A 19152-nucleotide genomic window follows, 5' to 3' on the forward strand; every position below is an offset into this window, starting at 1 on the left:
TTCACATGAAAAGTGGGGCTTCACCTGTGGGGAACAGACTTGTGAGATTTATATTTATTTAATTTATATAAATTTTTACAGGATTTATATATTTCGATAGCTATTTGTATAACGTTTACTGGACTGTATTTCTGCGATATTCTCACAAATCGACTTCTTGCACATTAAGGTGGTGGTTATAATAAATTTATAAATATATATATATATATATATATTGTTACGGTGCCCTCTCCTATTTCTTTCGTTTGCCGGCTTAAAGAGTCATATCAGCTCTCCCTACTGATTCTCTGAGGTTCAGGGAATCTATTGATATATGTGGCGACCAGACCGGCTGCCAGTTAAGGGAAAGAAGTTATATTATAAGTTGTAAATAAAGGAAAATTGGCGCCCTGTTATAAAATGAAACAGTATCCCCTACGGCAGATATGACCTTTTGGAAGGGAGACAAGCCGATCGCGGATTGGCCGACGTAGGTCGCGGGCGACAAATCAGGGCCCGCCATGACGTCACCGAGTGCCCCGGGCGGCGCCAACGTCAGAGTTGTACTGACCGTGGAAGCGACAGGACGCGCCTCGGTCTGCTCTCAAAGATTGGAGGCTCTGCAAGCCTTGTTCAGTGGATTGAGCTGGCCTGCGCAGCCTACCACAGTTATTGGAGACCCTGCGCTTCTGGGAAGCAAAAGAGGAACCAAGTTCAGTGAGCAGAGAAGTGCCCAAACTTGGAAAATAGTCGGCGACGACGCTGGGCGGCGCCGCTGGCTGGACGTTGAGGTCTGGAAGGTGGGCGAGCAAGCTAGCTGTGACTGGGGTCACATCCACTGAGAATCTTGGAAGGACGACACCGTGCCTAGGACAAGGAGCGACGCCCTGTGGGAGAGGCGAGTGTGGGGAAAAATAGTGATTAGCTCAGCGCCCATCGATGAACCAGGATTGGGGCAGCTGAATCTCAGGGATTGGAACGGCGACGACGCGAAGGCTTCACGACACCTGAGGACCTGTGGAACGTCCTGGATCGTCGAGGATCGACCCAAGGAAGCGTGGGAACCTCACACCATCGAGGGACAGGCGTCGTGAGCCAGGAGTGTAAGGTAGATCATTTTTCCCTCCCATTACCCCTTGTATGAGTAGGCTAGTTAGGCCACAATATTTACTTGTGTATGTGGCAGCAAGACTTTATTACTTTAATAGTAGAGTAGGCTGCAAAGCAGCTTGTGTCCAGGACTGTCAGAGAGGACAGTGTGTATGGATGGCAGGACAGTGAAGAAGAGGTGCCGACGTGGTGAAGAGGCCCTCCTGTGAGAGTGTGAGACTCCTGTCTTCCTGCCCAGTTGAAGGAGAGTTGGAGGTCGTGGAAGAAGAGGCTGACGATCTCCAGATTCATCATCCATATTCCATATTCATGTATTACTTGCGATTGTGTGTGTGTGTTCATGTAATTTGCATCAGTAAATCCACACATTTTATTACTGTGTTTGAGTGTGCCTCCATTTATGATATTTCTCTATGAGCATACATTTCTGGCTACAAACAATATATAATACACCCACTGAACTGCATTGCTGGGGTGCAGATATAATAACCCAGCTGGCGACCTTGCTAAGAGGAAGATAGAGAAGACAGGCGGGAAAGGAGTTCCTGCAACCTTTTTTTGTCTGGCAGGCAAGACTCAGGGAGGTTATGGTTATAGGTAAGCCTGAGTCTTCCTTCACTCCCCCACGGGTCTAGGCCGGAACTGTTAACAGCAGTTTCCCCGTGTTTGACTGAAGGGCTTCCAGGGTGAATCAGTGGCACCCCTTTGTGGTGGAAGCAAAGACCTGCGGAGGTGGGCATTGTTGGTCCTCTCTTGTGTGACCAAGGAGACTCCGGTGAATCCAGGGAGTCGGAGGGGCTGAGTATTTGGGCCTTTGAGCCCCTAGCAACCGAGTGTTAGCAGAGCCCCGGACCGCCCACCCCCACGTGACAAGAGAACTGGCGACCTCGCCAGGATTCGAACCCCAGTAGCCAAGAACTGGGAACTTCGCCAGGAAGCGTGGATCAAGCTACAGTGTGGCCCAAATTTCAAGACAAGTGTTGCCAGGGTACTAATACAGTGTGGCCAGTGAATTCAGTAGTACTGTTACTCAACCAGCTAAGGGACTGAAACGGTGAAATTAGTGCCTACTAACTTGTCTGTGCTGTCGTGTATGCTTGATGATATAGAGATGGAGGAAGACAAAGTAAAGAAATTTATTGACACAAGGGACGAGAGAATTTTGGAAGAGTGTACCAAGGCCCAGCTCCAACAAGTGGCAAACCACTTTGGGATCAGGTTGAGGACGACTAAGGTAGCGGAGTGAAGGATAGAGATCATGGCACAGCTCACAGCTCGAGAGGAAGCGACGGGAGAGGAGCCGTCCCGAGGAGAGCTGTCGCAAGGTGAACCGTCCCGACTAGGGCCTCCCCAAGCGCCTACCAGTGTGGAGAGAATTCACAGTGAACATGGGAGCAGTGGAAGGTCCAGCTGTAGTAAGAGGAGCCTGCAGCTGGAAATAATGAAGATGCAACTGGAAGCCCAGCTGCGACGAGAGGAGAGAGAAGCGCAAATGCAGCGAGAGGAACGTGCGGCTGAGCTGCAGCGAGAGGAACGTGCGGCTGAGCTGCAGCGAGAGGAACGTGCGGCTGAGCTGCAGCGAGAGGAACGTGCGGCTGAGCTGCAGCGAGAGGAACGTGCGGCTGAGCTGCAGCGAGAGGAACGTGCGGCTGAGCTGCAGCGAGAGGAGCGAGAAGCTCGGCTGCAGCGGGAAGAAGGAGAGAGACAACTGCGACTGGAGGAGATAAGGGCAAAGAAAGAAGTCGAATTGCGTCGCGTTGAACGTGGTCTGCCCTCACTACCTGCACGGCGGGATGACCTCAAGGTAAGGGAACGTGACTTACCTACGTTCGAACCACAAGAAGCTGAGGCGTTCTTCGAACACTTTGAACGGATAGCAACTCTGAAGGAGTGGCCGGAAGATGATTGGGCTGCTCTGGTCCAGGGCAGGTTGACTGGTGAGGCCCGTGAAGCCTATAACATGCTGGACCTAGAGGAGTGTACTAGTTATGACGCGATTAAGAATGCGGTTCTCCACTCATTCCGGCTGACTCCGGAGATGTACCGGAAGCGGTTCAGAGAGTGTACAAGAGCGTCGGGAAAGACTTACGCCGAGACCGCCAGGGATATGGAACGGAAATTCCTACGATGGTTGAAGGCGGAGGAAGCGGAGTCGGTGGATGATATCAAACGACTGATAGTGATGGAGAAGTTTATGTCAGTGCTCCATCCTGAGTTGCGAGTAAGGGTGAGAGAAGCAGGTATTAAGGACCTGAAGGCTGTAGCGGATCGAGCCGACATGCTGGAGGAGGCACTACATATCAGGAGGGAGGGGCCGCCCAGACACTCGCCTTACCCCAGGTCGGGAGGGAACCTTAGGAGTTCAGGAGGAGCGAGGACGAGTGGGGACTCTCCCAAGAGTAGTGTGCCCGATGAAGTGACGCGGTTCAAGAGCTCAAGAGACGCGGGGAGGAAGCCCCAAGCTGTGAGCAGTGGACCTAACTCGGGAGCAAGTGCTGCAGTCCCGGATACGACGACAGGGAGTCCAAGGAGGACCCAGGGAACGTCTGCAAGTGGTACCGCCAGAGTGACTAGCGAGTGGCCGCCCAGGGGAGGCAGCCGATGCTACAACTGTGGCGTGAGAGGACATTATGCCCGCGAGTGTGAGGAGCACCAAAGGAATGTAGGATTAATGTTGGAAGAGGAGAGAGTGTTTGTTCACACCCCATATTATAGTGGACCCAACGTGAATGGTTGGGAAATGAAGTTGGGTGAACATCCCTTCGTTTTCGAGGCCAACGTGAAGTTTGGAAAGTCAGACCCAGTGGAGGTTGCCGTGCTTCGAGATACGGGTGCTGACATAAGTATGGTGACCAGGAGTATTCTCCCCAAGGAATTTAATGATTCACCTGTGGGAGTGGTGAGGATACGCAGTGTGGGGGAGGAATACAGGTTGCCACTTCACGAAGTACAGCTGATTGCCGACTGCGGAGTCGAGAAAGCTATAGTAGCTGTAGCCCCTAAGTTACCCCTCAAGCATGTACAGATGGTGTTGGGTAATGACCTCGGAGGAGGTAGGATACAACCCGATTGGGCCAGGAGTGCCTATGTTGCAAGCAGCGGTACAACCCTGCCAGGTGAGGTGTCGGTCGTTCCAGATGGTAGTGAGGAAGCCGACTTCGACAGGGAAAACGTCGCCAGAGACGACGACAACGAGGGCGAGAGTGCAGAGAGGTCGTCGGAGGTTGTGGAAAACCCCGACGGGGACCTCCGACTAAGCCTGATGATGCGTATGGAGGAGTGGCGAGGAGCAGCTGTGCAAACGCCTGGGGCGGTGAAGAGGCTGCAGACCGCACTCCCTCCATACAGAAACGTGAATAAAGTAAGCTCAGTGGATGAGCGAACGGCAGTGAGGGGCAGAGTGGAGGAGCCACGACGCAAAGCACCCTATGCCGGCCAGATGAATAGTGGTAGGTGCAAGGTGAACCACCGTGGTGAGGTGAGCCACAGGGAGGTGGATGAGCCCAACCACGAACCGAAGAAGACGTCTGCAGGGAAGAGAATCTCATGGAGGAGTGAAGATGTTCGTCGGGAACGAAGGAGCGAGTGGTATAGGAAAGGCAATACGAAGAAAGCAGGGAATAGGTACACCCAGGGTAGGCGCCAGCCTAACCAGAGGGGCATTGGGCCATCGCAAAAGCCTAGTGTGGAAGAGAGGGAGCTGCTGGATGGAGTACGGGTTACAAGTGCCACTGTGAGGAGACAACGCACCTACGGGAGAAGAGGAACCGAGAAGAGAGAAGATTGGCGAAGAGGAGATCATGAGAGGAAACATGGAGTACCTGTAGGACGCAGTGGAAATGCAAGACTATCTCGGAGTGCACGACGCGGTGGAGGCGCCGCATGCACTGAATCTTACAGTGGTAACGAGCCGTGGGAGTACACTTGTAGCCACGGAGAGAGGATTTCTTGTAGGTGTTCAGGGAACACCCATCACACCCGGTCCTATGCGAGGTGGAGATATAATGAGACAAGTGACTGGCAAGGTGGAACGAGCCACATCGCCAACTGGAGGAGTGACACTTCAGGAACGGAGGGAGCAAGAGTATAGATTGCCCTCTTGAGTGCTGCTCTTCCGATATGACTCTTATTTTAAGGGGAGGGGTATGTTACGGTGCCCTCTCCTATTTCTTTCGTTTGCCAGCTTAAAGAGTCATATCAGCTCTCCCTACTGATTCTCTGAGGTTCAGGGAATCTATTGATATATGTGGCGACCAGACCGGCTGCCAGTTAAGGGAAAGAAGTTATATTATAAGTTGTAAATAAAGGAAAATTGGCGCCCTGTTATAAAATGAAACAGTATCCCCTACGGCAGATATGACCTTTTGGAAGGGAGACAAGCCGATCGCGGATTGGCCGACGTAGGTCGCGGGCGACAAATCAGGGCCCGCCATGACGTCACCGAGTGCCCCGGGCGGCGCCAACGTCAGAGTTGTACTGACCGTGGAAGCGACAGGACGCGCCTCGGTCTGCTCTCAAAGATTGGAGGCTCTGCAAGCCTTGTTCAGTGGATTGAGCTGGCCTGCGCAGCCTACCACAGTTATTGGAGACCCTGCGCTTCTGGGAAGCAAAAGAGGAACCAAGTTCAGTGAGCAGAGAAGTGCCCAAACTTGGAAAATAGTCGGCGACGACGCTGGGCGGCGCCGCTGGCTGGACGTTGAGGTCTGGAAGGTGGGCGAGCAAGCTAGCTGTGACTGGGGTCACATCCACTGAGAATCTTGGAAGGACGACACCGTGCCTAGGACAAGGAGCGACGCCCTGTGGGAGAGGCGAGTGTGGGGAAAAATAGTGATTAGCTCAGCGCCCATCGATGAACCAGGATTGGGGCAGCTGAATCTCAGGGATTGGAACGGCGACGACGCGAAGGCTTCACGACACCTGAGGACCTGTGGAACGTCCTGGATCGTCGAGGATCGACCCAAGGAAGCGTGGGAACCTCACACCATCGAGGGACAGGCGTCGTGAGCCAGGAGTGTAAGGTAGATCATTTTTCCCTCCCATTACCCCTTGTATGAGTAGGCTAGTTAGGCCACAATATTTACTTGTGTATGTGGCAGCAAGACTTTATTACTTTAATAGTAGAGTAGGCTGCAAAGCAGCTTGTGTCCAGGACTGTCAGAGAGGACAGTGTGTATGGATGGCAGGACAGTGAAGAAGAGGTGCCGACGTGGTGAAGAGGCCCTCCTGTGAGAGTGTGAGACTCCTGTCTTCCTGCCCAGTTGAAGGAGAGTTGGAGGTCGTGGAAGAAGAGGCTGACGATCTCCAGATTCATCATCCATATTCCATATTCATGTATTACTTGCGATTGTGTGTGTGTGTTCATGTAATTTGCATCAGTAAATCCACACATTTTATTACTGTGTTTGAGTGTGCCTCCATTTATGATATTTCTCTATGAGCATACATTTCTGGCTACAAACAATATATAATACACCCACTGAACTGCATTGCTGGGGTGCAGATATAATAACCCAGCTGGCGACCTTGCTAAGAGGAAGATAGAGAAGACAGGCGGGAAAGGAGTTCCTGCAACCTTTTTTTGTCTGGCAGGCAAGACTCAGGGAGGTTATGGTTATAGGTAAGCCTGAGTCTTCCTTCACTCCCCCACGGGTCTAGGCCGGAACTGTTAACAGCAGTTTCCCCGTGTTTGACTGAAGGGCTTCCAGGGTGAATCAGTGGCACCCCTTTGTGGTGGAAGCAAAGACCTGCGGAGGTGGGCATTGTTGGTCCTCTCTTGTGTGACCAAGGAGACTCCGGTGAATCCAGGGAGTCGGAGGGGCTGAGTATTTGGGCCTTTGAGCCCCTAGCAACCGAGTGTTAGCAGAGCCCCGGACCGCCCACCCCCACGTGACAAGAGAACTGGCGACCTCGCCAGGATTCGAACCCCAGTAGCCAAGAACTGGGAACTTCGCCAGGAAGCGTGGATCAAGCTACAGTGTGGCCCAAATTTCAAGACAAGTGTTGCCAGGGTACTAATACAGTGTGGCCAGTGAATTCAGTAGTACTGTTACTCAACCAGCTAAGGGACTGAAACGGTGAAATTAGTGCCTACTAACTTGTCTGTGCTGTCGTGTATGCTTGATGATATAGAGATGGAGGAAGACAAAGTAAAGAAATTTATTGACACAAGGGACGAGAGAATTTTGGAAGAGTGTACCAAGGCCCAGCTCCAACAAGTGGCAAACCACTTTGGGATCAGGTTGAGGACGACTAAGGTAGCGGAGTGAAGGATAGAGATCATGGCACAGCTCACAGCTCGAGAGGAAGCGACGGGAGAGGAGCCGTCCCGAGGAGAGCTGTCGCAAGGTGAACCGTCCCGACTAGGGCCTCCCCAAGCGCCTACCAGTGTGGAGAGAATTCACAGTGAACATGGGAGCAGTGGAAGGTCCAGCTGTAGTAAGAGGAGCCTGCAGCTGGAAATAATGAAGATGCAACTGGAAGCCCAGCTGCGACGAGAGGAGAGAGAAGCGCAAATGCAGCGAGAGGAACGTGCGGCTGAGCTGCAGCGAGAGGAACGTGCGGCTGAGCTGCAGCGAGAGGAACGTGCGGCTGAGCTGCAGCGAGAGGAACGTGCGGCTGAGCTGCAGCGAGAGGAACGTGCGGCTGAGCTGCAGCGAGAGGAACGTGCGGCTGAGCTGCAGCGAGAGGAGCGAGAAGCTCGGCTGCAGCGGGAAGAAGGAGAGAGACAACTGCGACTGGAGGAGATAAGGGCAAAGAAAGAAGTCGAATTGCGTCGCGTTGAACGTGGTCTGCCCTCACTACCTGCACGGCGGGATGACCTCAAGGTAAGGGAACGTGACTTACCTACGTTCGAACCACAAGAAGCTGAGGCGTTCTTCGAACACTTTGAACGGATAGCAACTCTGAAGGAGTGGCCGGAAGATGATTGGGCTGCTCTGGTCCAGGGCAGGTTGACTGGTGAGGCCCGTGAAGCCTATAACATGCTGGACCTAGAGGAGTGTACTAGTTATGACGCGATTAAGAATGCGGTTCTCCACTCATTCCGGCTGACTCCGGAGATGTACCGGAAGCGGTTCAGAGAGTGTACAAGAGCGTCGGGAAAGACTTACGCCGAGACCGCCAGGGATATGGAACGGAAATTCCTACGATGGTTGAAGGCGGAGGAAGCGGAGTCGGTGGATGATATCAAACGACTGATAGTGATGGAGAAGTTTATGTCAGTGCTCCATCCTGAGTTGCGAGTAAGGGTGAGAGAAGCAGGTATTAAGGACCTGAAGGCTGTAGCGGATCGAGCCGACATGCTGGAGGAGGCACTACATATCAGGAGGGAGGGGCCGCCCAGACACTCGCCTTACCCCAGGTCGGGAGGGAACCTTAGGAGTTCAGGAGGAGCGAGGACGAGTGGGGACTCTCCCAAGAGTAGTGTGCCCGATGAAGTGACGCGGTTCAAGAGCTCAAGAGACGCGGGGAGGAAGCCCCAAGCTGTGAGCAGTGGACCTAACTCGGGAGCAAGTGCTGCAGTCCCGGATACGACGACAGGGAGTCCAAGGAGGACCCAGGGAACGTCTGCAAGTGGTACCGCCAGAGTGACTAGCGAGTGGCCGCCCAGGGGAGGCAGCCGATGCTACAACTGTGGCGTGAGAGGACATTATGCCCGCGAGTGTGAGGAGCACCAAAGGAATGTAGGATTAATGTTGGAAGAGGAGAGAGTGTTTGTTCACACCCCATATTATAGTGGACCCAACGTGAATGGTTGGGAAATGAAGTTGGGTGAACATCCCTTCGTTTTCGAGGCCAACGTGAAGTTTGGAAAGTCAGACCCAGTGGAGGTTGCCGTGCTTCGAGATACGGGTGCTGACATAAGTATGGTGACCAGGAGTATTCTCCCCAAGGAATTTAATGATTCACCTGTGGGAGTGGTGAGGATACGCAGTGTGGGGGAGGAATACAGGTTGCCACTTCACGAAGTACAGCTGATTGCCGACTGCGGAGTCGAGAAAGCTATAGTAGCTGTAGCCCCTAAGTTACCCCTCAAGCATGTACAGATGGTGTTGGGTAATGACCTCGGAGGAGGTAGGATACAACCCGATTGGGCCAGGAGTGCCTATGTTGCAAGCAGCGGTACAACCCTGCCAGGTGAGGTGTCGGTCGTTCCAGATGGTAGTGAGGAAGCCGACTTCGACAGGGAAAACGTCGCCAGAGACGACGACAACGAGGGCGAGAGTGCAGAGAGGTCGTCGGAGGTTGTGGAAAACCCCGACGGGGACCTCCGACTAAGCCTGATGATGCGTATGGAGGAGTGGCGAGGAGCAGCTGTGCAAACGCCTGGGGCGGTGAAGAGGCTGCAGACCGCACTCCCTCCATACAGAAACGTGAATAAAGTAAGCTCAGTGGATGAGCGAACGGCAGTGAGGGGCAGAGTGGAGGAGCCACGACGCAAAGCACCCTATGCCGGCCAGATGAATAGTGGTAGGTGCAAGGTGAACCACCGTGGTGAGGTGAGCCACAGGGAGGTGGATGAGCCCAACCACGAACCGAAGAAGACGTCTGCAGGGAAGAGAATCTCATGGAGGAGTGAAGATGTTCGTCGGGAACGAAGGAGCGAGTGGTATAGGAAAGGCAATACGAAGAAAGCAGGGAATAGGTACACCCAGGGTAGGCGCCAGCCTAACCAGAGGGGCATTGGGCCATCGCAAAAGCCTAGTGTGGAAGAGAGGGAGCTGCTGGATGGAGTACGGGTTACAAGTGCCACTGTGAGGAGACAACGCACCTACGGGAGAAGAGGAACCGAGAAGAGAGAAGATTGGCGAAGAGGAGATCATGAGAGGAAACATGGAGTACCTGTAGGACGCAGTGGAAATGCAAGACTATCTCGGAGTGCACGACGCGGTGGAGGCGCCGCATGCACTGAATCTTACAGTGGTAACGAGCCGTGGGAGTACACTTGTAGCCACGGAGAGAGGATTTCTTGTAGGTGTTCAGGGAACACCCATCACACCCGGTCCTATGCGAGGTGGAGATATAATGAGACAAGTGACTGGCAAGGTGGAACGAGCCACATCGCCAACTGGAGGAGTGACACTTCAGGAACGGAGGGAGCAAGAGTATAGATTGCCCTCTTGAGTGCTGCTCTTCCGATATGACTCTTATTTTAAGGGGAGGGGTATGTTACGGTGCCCTCTCCTATTTCTTTCGTTTGCCAGCTTAAAGAGTCATATCAGCTCTCCCTACTGATTCTCTGAGGTTCAGGGAATCTATTGATATATGTGGCGACCAGACCGGCTGCCAGTTAAGGGAAAGAAGTTATATTATAAGTTGTAAATAAAGGAAAATTGGCGCCCTGTTATAAAATGAAACAGTATCCCCTACGGCAGATATGACCTTTTGGAAGGGAGACAAGCCGATCGCGGATTGGCCGACGTAGGTCGCGGGCGACAAATCAGGGCCCGCCATGACGTCACCGAGTGCCCCGGGCGGCGCCAACGTCAGAGTTGTACTGACCGTGGAAGCGACAGGACGCGCCTCGGTCTGCTCTCAAAGATTGGAGGCTCTGCAAGCCTTGTTCAGTGGATTGAGCTGGCCTGCGCAGCCTACCACAGTTATTGGAGACCCTGCGCTTCTGGGAAGCAAAAGAGGAACCAAGTTCAGTGAGCAGAGAAGTGCCCAAACTTGGAAAATAGTCGGCGACGACGCTGGGCGGCGCCGCTGGCTGGACGTTGAGGTCTGGAAGGTGGGCGAGCAAGCTAGCTGTGACTGGGGTCACATCCACTGAGAATCTTGGAAGGACGACACCGTGCCTAGGACAAGGAGCGACGCCCTGTGGGAGAGGCGAGTGTGGGGAAAAATAGTGATTAGCTCAGCGCCCATCGATGAACCAGGATTGGGGCAGCTGAATCTCAGGGATTGGAACGGCGACGACGCGAAGGCTTCACGACACCTGAGGACCTGTGGAACGTCCTGGATCGTCGAGGATCGACCCAAGGAAGCGTGGGAACCTCACACCATCGAGGGACAGGCGTCGTGAGCCAGGAGTGTAAGGTAGATCATTTTTCCCTCCCATTACCCCTTGTATGAGTAGGCTAGTTAGGCCACAATATTTACTTGTGTATGTGGCAGCAAGACTTTATTACTTTAATAGTAGAGTAGGCTGCAAAGCAGCTTGTGTCCAGGACTGTCAGAGAGGACAGTGTGTATGGATGGCAGGACAGTGAAGAAGAGGTGCCGACGTGGTGAAGAGGCCCTCCTGTGAGAGTGTGAGACTCCTGTCTTCCTGCCCAGTTGAAGGAGAGTTGGAGGTCGTGGAAGAAGAGGCTGACGATCTCCAGATTCATCATCCATATTCCATATTCATGTATTACTTGCGATTGTGTGTGTGTGTTCATGTAATTTGCATCAGTAAATCCACACATTTTATTACTGTGTTTGAGTGTGCCTCCATTTATGATATTTCTCTATGAGCATACATTTCTGGCTACAAACAATATATAATACACCCACTGAACTGCATTGCTGGGGTGCAGATATAATAACCCAGCTGGCGACCTTGCTAAGAGGAAGATAGAGAAGACAGGCGGGAAAGGAGTTCCTGCAACCTTTTTTTGTCTGGCAGGCAAGACTCAGGGAGGTTATGGTTATAGGTAAGCCTGAGTCTTCCTTCACTCCCCCACGGGTCTAGGCCGGAACTGTTAACAGCAGTTTCCCCGTGTTTGACTGAAGGGCTTCCAGGGTGAATCAGTGGCACCCCTTTGTGGTGGAAGCAAAGACCTGCGGAGGTGGGCATTGTTGGTCCTCTCTTGTGTGACCAAGGAGACTCCGGTGAATCCAGGGAGTCGGAGGGGCTGAGTATTTGGGCCTTTGAGCCCCTAGCAACCGAGTGTTAGCAGAGCCCCGGACCGCCCACCCCCACGTGACAATATATATATATATATATATATATATATATATATATATATATATATATATATATATATATATATATATATGTATATATATATATATATATATATATATATATATATATATATATATATATATGTATGTATATATATATATATATATATATATATATATATATATATATACATACATACATATATATATATATATATATATATATATATATATATATATATATATATATATATATGTATATATATGTATGTATAGAAATATATATATATATATATATATACATATATATATATATATATATATATATATATATATATATATATATATATATATATATATATATATATATATATATATATATATATATATATATATATATATATGCAGCCAATCAAACTACAGTATTAAACTACATATATTAGTAATTGAAATTGAGGTCTTATTGTATGGTAGGTCTGGTCCACCAGATATAAACAAGGATGATGACACCAAATAATCCTTGTGGTTGAAGCTAGCATCAACACCCATGTACTGGTGTACCAAGTAACTGTACTGCTTCTTCTATTTTTCCTGTCAAAGGGCACCTAAATATTGGTATATTATTTATAAGATAAAGACTAAGGAATAATTATGGTGAGCCATAATTATTCCATACTATGGTGAGCCCGTAAGAGGATTAAGGTATTTGGTAGGATTAAGTACTACCTAGGTTAGGTGTATCATGTTTAGAGCAGATGCTCTTTTGTTTTTAAGCATTGTAAATAGTAAGTCATGTAACGTATACGGGTGACGTCATTGTTTGTTGTTGTTGGAATTAAGCCATGCGGAGAGCACGTTGGTTTCTCTTCCAGAAATATCTGGAAGAGAATGACTAAACTTTATGACTAGTCCTAAACTTTACAATATCTCAAAGGGATAGAGGCCCCTCAATGTAAATTACAAGCTTGCAGAGTAAATTAGAAGTTCCTTTATTGCTATCCTTTAATACATTACATTAGAGGACAGTAATTATTACAACAAGGGGTTATTACAACCTCAAATACAAGTCCCTTTACATCCTATTACTATCCTCTATTAAAATTCTCTCAATTTACACACGAATATGGTTTTGCCGTACATGCATCCTATTTATCATAAGTATTACATTAAAACAAGCTAATCACATATCAAAATTATACAAAATTTAACGATTACATAAAAATCAATTTAGTACATAATACAATAAAATCAGTTTATCATTACATCCTCGGAGCAAAGTTGTTAAACCTAAGAATTTTAAATCATGTCAGTTACACCTACCCATAAAATTTAATAATACATTACAGATTTTCTTATTTCTATATTTATCTATCAATTTCTATATCTATCACTATCTAGTACATAGTGATGTAATGCATGAACGTGGCATGGATTTAAAATGGGAAGCCTATGCCTTTCACAATTAATCAACTATGACAAAAACAAAATAGAGATGGTATACACGGACTTTGCAAAGGCACTTGATATGAGATGAGGTCAATAGGAATAGCAGGTAAAGTAGGATATTCAATTTCCTGCCAAATAGAATACAAAGAATAAGTCACAAGAATAACCTTTAATCAAACAAAATCAAGTCCAAGCACAGTGAAAAGCTCTGTACCTCAGGGCACAGTCCTTGTATCACGGCTTTTTCTCATTGTCAAATCAGATATAGACACAAATATAAATCACAGCTTCGTATCATCTTTTGTAGATGCCATACAAAAGCAACATGAAAATTACGTCTGTAGAAGACATTGAAACTAAAAGCTGATATTAATGGTCTTCTATTGGGCAATGGACACTTACCATGATGTTGAACAACGATAAATTCCAGTTACTTCTGTTTGGAAAAAATTAAGAACATAAACGAAATACAGGGTACAAGACAAATCAGATCTCATAGTAGGATAGCAACATGTAAAAGTTCTGGGAATAATTATGTCTGACGACCTAACATTTAGTGAACATAACCAAGCAAATATAGCGTCAGTCAGAAAAATGATAGGATGCAGGGATTCCACCACAATGCTCATAGTATTCAAATCACTGGTGCTGTGCGGCCTCGAGTACTGCTCAATACTCACTTCCATTTTCAGAGCAGGAAAGATTGCTGAAATAGAGGCAATGCAGGGGACATATACGAATCGCACAGACACGATAAGGCGCCTAAATTATTGGCACCGTAGAAAAGCTCTCAAAAAATGTTCTCTCTAGAAAGGCAATGAGAGAGGTTATACAGGAAAATACTGGAAAGCAGGTCTCAAACTTTGTCCCAAATTTGCACAGTAAACTAACAACATACTGGAGCGAACAATATGGGAGAAAATTCAGAGTAGAGGTGCTATTGGCACAATTAGAGAAGATCCTATGGATCTCCTATAATAAATTCAACAATGAAATCAAATAAATTTAGATATGTGAACTGTAAAATTTCTACTAAATTTAGAGCTAATCCCTTACACGTCTTTTTGTGGGGTAATTTTTACAATGTTAATATACACATATTGAAATAATGTATTCATAAAATATTAAAATTCAATGAGAAAATGGTTAATTTGCTAACTACAATATGGAAATTGAAACGGCTTAGCTGCCAAAGATGAACGTAGATTGCGTCCAGCAACCATAACACGTTTGATTCTGTCCAAGTCAGCTATCCTTAGTGACACGTGATTGTGCTGGTGGAATTGTGTCTCTCTCGAAGTTAACTCCACGCAGAAAGGCGAATCATATATAATTTCCACTCCAAATATGCTCATACATTTAATCCCAGAATTTAAATGGGTTTGGGAGTAAGAAAGCCACTCACATGGGTTATGGGGATCTTAAACTGCGTAACAACAACACATTAACATGATTATATAAAAAAAATGGCCAAATTTAATAAATCAGTGATATTCTGTCCTGCCGAACGCGGTGTCCGTAAACTGTGGAAACTCTGGAATTGATCTGAAGCTCGTTGGTACACGGATGCTCCTCAATTTGATCGATAATAAAGATCAAATCCAGAACATCAGGTACTTATGGCGGGTGTCTTAGCCAAGTCTTCTGCTAGACTGGTGACGCATGCGCCACCTAGCGACAAATGTTGGAACTTGAGGAATTATTCGCACTATTTAATTCTAATTTCCGAACATTACTGACGTTGAACAAATCCACAAGGGCCGTGACGAGGATTCGAACTACTAATAGCAATTGTGATTTCTGTGTGTTACTGACGTTAATTTACGTCATATTAGCTTGCTTTATATAACAGATTTGTTTCTCGTTGTGCAAATCATTTAATCTAAATGACGTTAGATGGACGAGAAATATTCATACTGGAAATTCAGTTCATCGCTTTGTTTACTGGAACAGCTGATCGCAACTGTATAAAACTATTCCCAATAAACGGCAAAATAATTGGCTAAATAAATTTAAATCGATTACCAATCGATATTTCTTAATAAATAATACAAGGTTGGATTGGATTTAAATCAATTTATGAAAATATATAATTTATTCTCGAGTAGGCGACTGACGCAATATTAGCTCCCGATAATAGTAAGAATTCGGTGGTACTAGGCTGCTTATTAGTAGAGTTAGTAAATGTGAATTCCTAGTACAATAAATGTATATTACAGTACTTGGGGTTAGTATTTGGGTGTTGGAAATTTCCAACATTAACTTACAGTCCCGTATGGTGACGCATTAACCACCAGTCTCTGTGATACTGTTCTGTCTTGTGTTGATACTTTTAATACCCTATGATGCCAGGATTAAGTGCACCAAAACGAGGTAGTACTTTGCTCATTCCATTGACTTTTTTTTAATTTGCGCATCAAGTCCGATAACAAAAATTGAGGCATTTGACCCGGAAACAAGAGAAGCGATATATTAACGATATTTAACTCTCACCAAACAACACACACAGCACCGCTCTTGTGTCAGGTAAGTCAACAACGAGCTCACCATGGCCCGTGCTACTTGCCCCGCTCCTGTGCCAGGTAAGTTACGGGCTCACCATAGCCTGTGCTACTTGGAACTTGATCCGAGTAGCTGAATCTATAACAACAACAACAACACATCTCACCGAATCATTCGGTGTACTTTTGAGCCTCAGTAAATATCTGCTTCATGATTAATGTTATGGGGAGCTCGGGTGTTCACTGAAAATATATGTTGGGTGTTAGGAACCTTTCAAAGTAATTTGAAAGTATTGATTTGTATAATAGAGATGCTTTCGTATGCCACGTGTATCTGAACACCTTCACTTTGAAATTCATTGTTCATTTTAGTTATAAAACGTAGAATATATATCCTAGGAATTGTAAATACAATTTGTACACTTAATACCACATAATGCATTTATTTTAGTAAAATATACTGTATATATATATATCCGTCTATCCACCACTTTGTACAATGGAAATTGCATGTAGGCCTATTTCCTTCTGCATAACTTGATCTGGAAAAGATCGAGGCAAATGGGGGACCTTCGACAAGCCGCCGGCTTCCTGTCCTTGTCGAGGCCACTAGGGTTAGTGGTCCACAGGTAAAAATAACTAAGTTTCACCATTATTAGTTTAAAATTGCTATCGTGCCACGCAACTAGAATCCTTAAAAACAATAAGACATGCGCTCACCTTTCACTTTAAGAGGCCACTTATCAAAAGACATTCACGGTACAACTATAACATACAAACTCACCACTGGGGAACTGAACACTTGAGGGACAAGTGCTGGCGAGCGACTGAGGAATTTGTGACGGAATGATGTGGCGTTGCCATGTGTCGGTTCCGTTCCAGTAGACGGACATGAACAAGAATTAAACACGTACTAGTTGATGTGCGGTCTGAAAAGACTTAGTTTTTTTTTATATATACTATATGACTATTTATATATTTTTATGATTTGAGTATGAAAAGCCAAATTGATATTCTAAAATCTAATGCCATGCAAGTGAGGCCACGAAAAACGCCAAAAGTAAATTTTCAAAAATTTAGATTTAAAAAATAACTAATCTGGCAACCCTAGCCTTCCAGGACAAAATTAAACAAAAAAATTACGACTTGATAGGTGACGTGGTGGTCGAGACTGCGCGGTGGTGATGCGCTGTGCAGGCTCGATCGACGTTACTGTAAATCATTGATGAAGTAAAGGAATGTTTGGTGCGGGTGTTTAGCTTAGTAGAGCAAGCAGGTCTGTACGAGTACTGGAATACTAGGTGGGGGTGGGAGGGAGGGAGCCTAAGCTGCACTGGCAGGCGTACGATGACTATCCCCATATCCACACGCTTGACTTTTAGTACTGTTATGTCAAGATGAACACTAAATAATGTATTAGAATTTTCTGTACTGTAGGTGAACTGAAACAAAGATTGTTCACGAACATTATTATTTTTTAATTATTTCCTCTGGCCGGAACGCTATGCATGTTAGTGCTTTTGCAAGAATGTTCCACTGAATTAGCAACATATACTTTCATAACCCATTGTTTTTTGTTATATATATATATATATCCCCAAGTGGGCATGTGAAGGCATAGACGACGTTGATTTCTTTCAAGTCGTTCTGTTTGGTGTCTGGAGAGTTCATGAGTAGGTTGGCCGTTTTCTTGTTTTTCTAGTAAATTGCCAATTGTATCTTCTGATTTGCGTCTGTGGGGATAACGTTCCAATTAATAATATCTTTCAAGACACTTTCTTCGCTTTATGAGCCGTTGAAAAGAAGTTCCTGCCAAACAGTCTAATAGGAGGTATAAGTGTTGTGTTGACTCTTCAGAGGTTGTATGATATTTCACCTTTCTTTTAATGACGTCTTCAACATAACCGTTAGAGAAGCCATTGTTGACTAGGACCTGCCTTACCCTACAGTTCTTCGTCGACCTGCTTCCAACCAGAGCTGTGAGTGAGAGCTCAGTCAACGTAAGCGTTGACAACACTCCTCTTGTTCCTGTCTGGGCAGTCACTATTGGCATTAAGGCACATTCCTATGTTTGTTTCCTTAGTGAAGACTGCAGTGTGGAAGCCACCATTCCTTACCGTGACTGTTACATCTTGAAAGGACAGCTTCCCATCACTCTCCATCTCTTAAGTGAAACTTAACACCGAATTTTGTTCGAATGCCTCCTTCAGCTGCTGCAAACGTCTGACATCAGGTATCTGCATAAAAATGTTGTCAACGTACCTGCAGTATATGGCGGGTTTCAAGTCCATGTTAACTAAGACCCTCTGCTCTATGGTACCCATGTAGAAGTTCGCAAACAGGACACCTAGGGGGAGAACCCATGGCGACCCCATTTACTTGCTAATATATGTGCCCATCGAGACTCAAGAAGGGTGCCTCTTTAGTGCAGGCTTCGAGTAACTTCCTCACAAGGAAGCAAAGAGGTACCCTTCTTGAGGCCTGATGGGCACATGTATAAGCAAGGAACCAGGTACGTCATGTGCATAGTGCTCCTGGCTGTCTGGGTTCGAATCCTTCTGGGGTTTGGAGTTTTCAGATATATATATATAACTGAAATTACGAGATATATATAGAAAACCACAAACTGCAAGAACAAGCAAGGCGATTGTATTAGAAAGAACTCCTCTCGTAAACGGTTCAAACCTATGACTGACAGGGGCAGTGAACCACTTAACAAGTTCAGTACACTGACCAACTGACCACCAGACAACAAAGTCATTGCAAGAGGAAGCTATTTCCCCTCCAACAACCCAATTGCACTCTGTCAGTCATAGGTTTGGACCTTTCACGAGAGGAGTTCTTTCTAATACAATCGTCTTGCGCGTTCTTGCGCAAGTGCTGGGATGTGTGTTGATTTCCACCCATCTGCTACCCCTGTGTCGGATCCTGCGCCTCGCCTGGGTGGTGGTGTGGGTGTTGACGTGGGGGGTTGGTGCGGCCTCGCCCCCGCCGCCGGCTTCCCCTGTGCCCCGTGGCGGGGACAATGCCGTGCCTGTGTCCCCTGGAGTTCCCCTCCTTCGTTGCCCCGGTCTGGGGAAAGCCTTGTCAAGACTGCCGGGGATGTGATACATGAGGGTCAGGTGTTGGGACTCTCTCGGGATGCCCGGGTGCTTTCGATCCCATGGTGCTCTTCCGCTATCTGGGTGCCGCAGGTGAGGAAGTTTGTTTATGGGGTGGCGGAGGA

Source organism: Procambarus clarkii, chromosome 59 (assembly GCF_040958095.1).
Source record: "Procambarus clarkii isolate CNS0578487 chromosome 59, FALCON_Pclarkii_2.0, whole genome shotgun sequence".
NCBI classification, from domain to species: domain Eukaryota; kingdom Metazoa; phylum Arthropoda; class Malacostraca; order Decapoda; family Cambaridae; genus Procambarus; species Procambarus clarkii.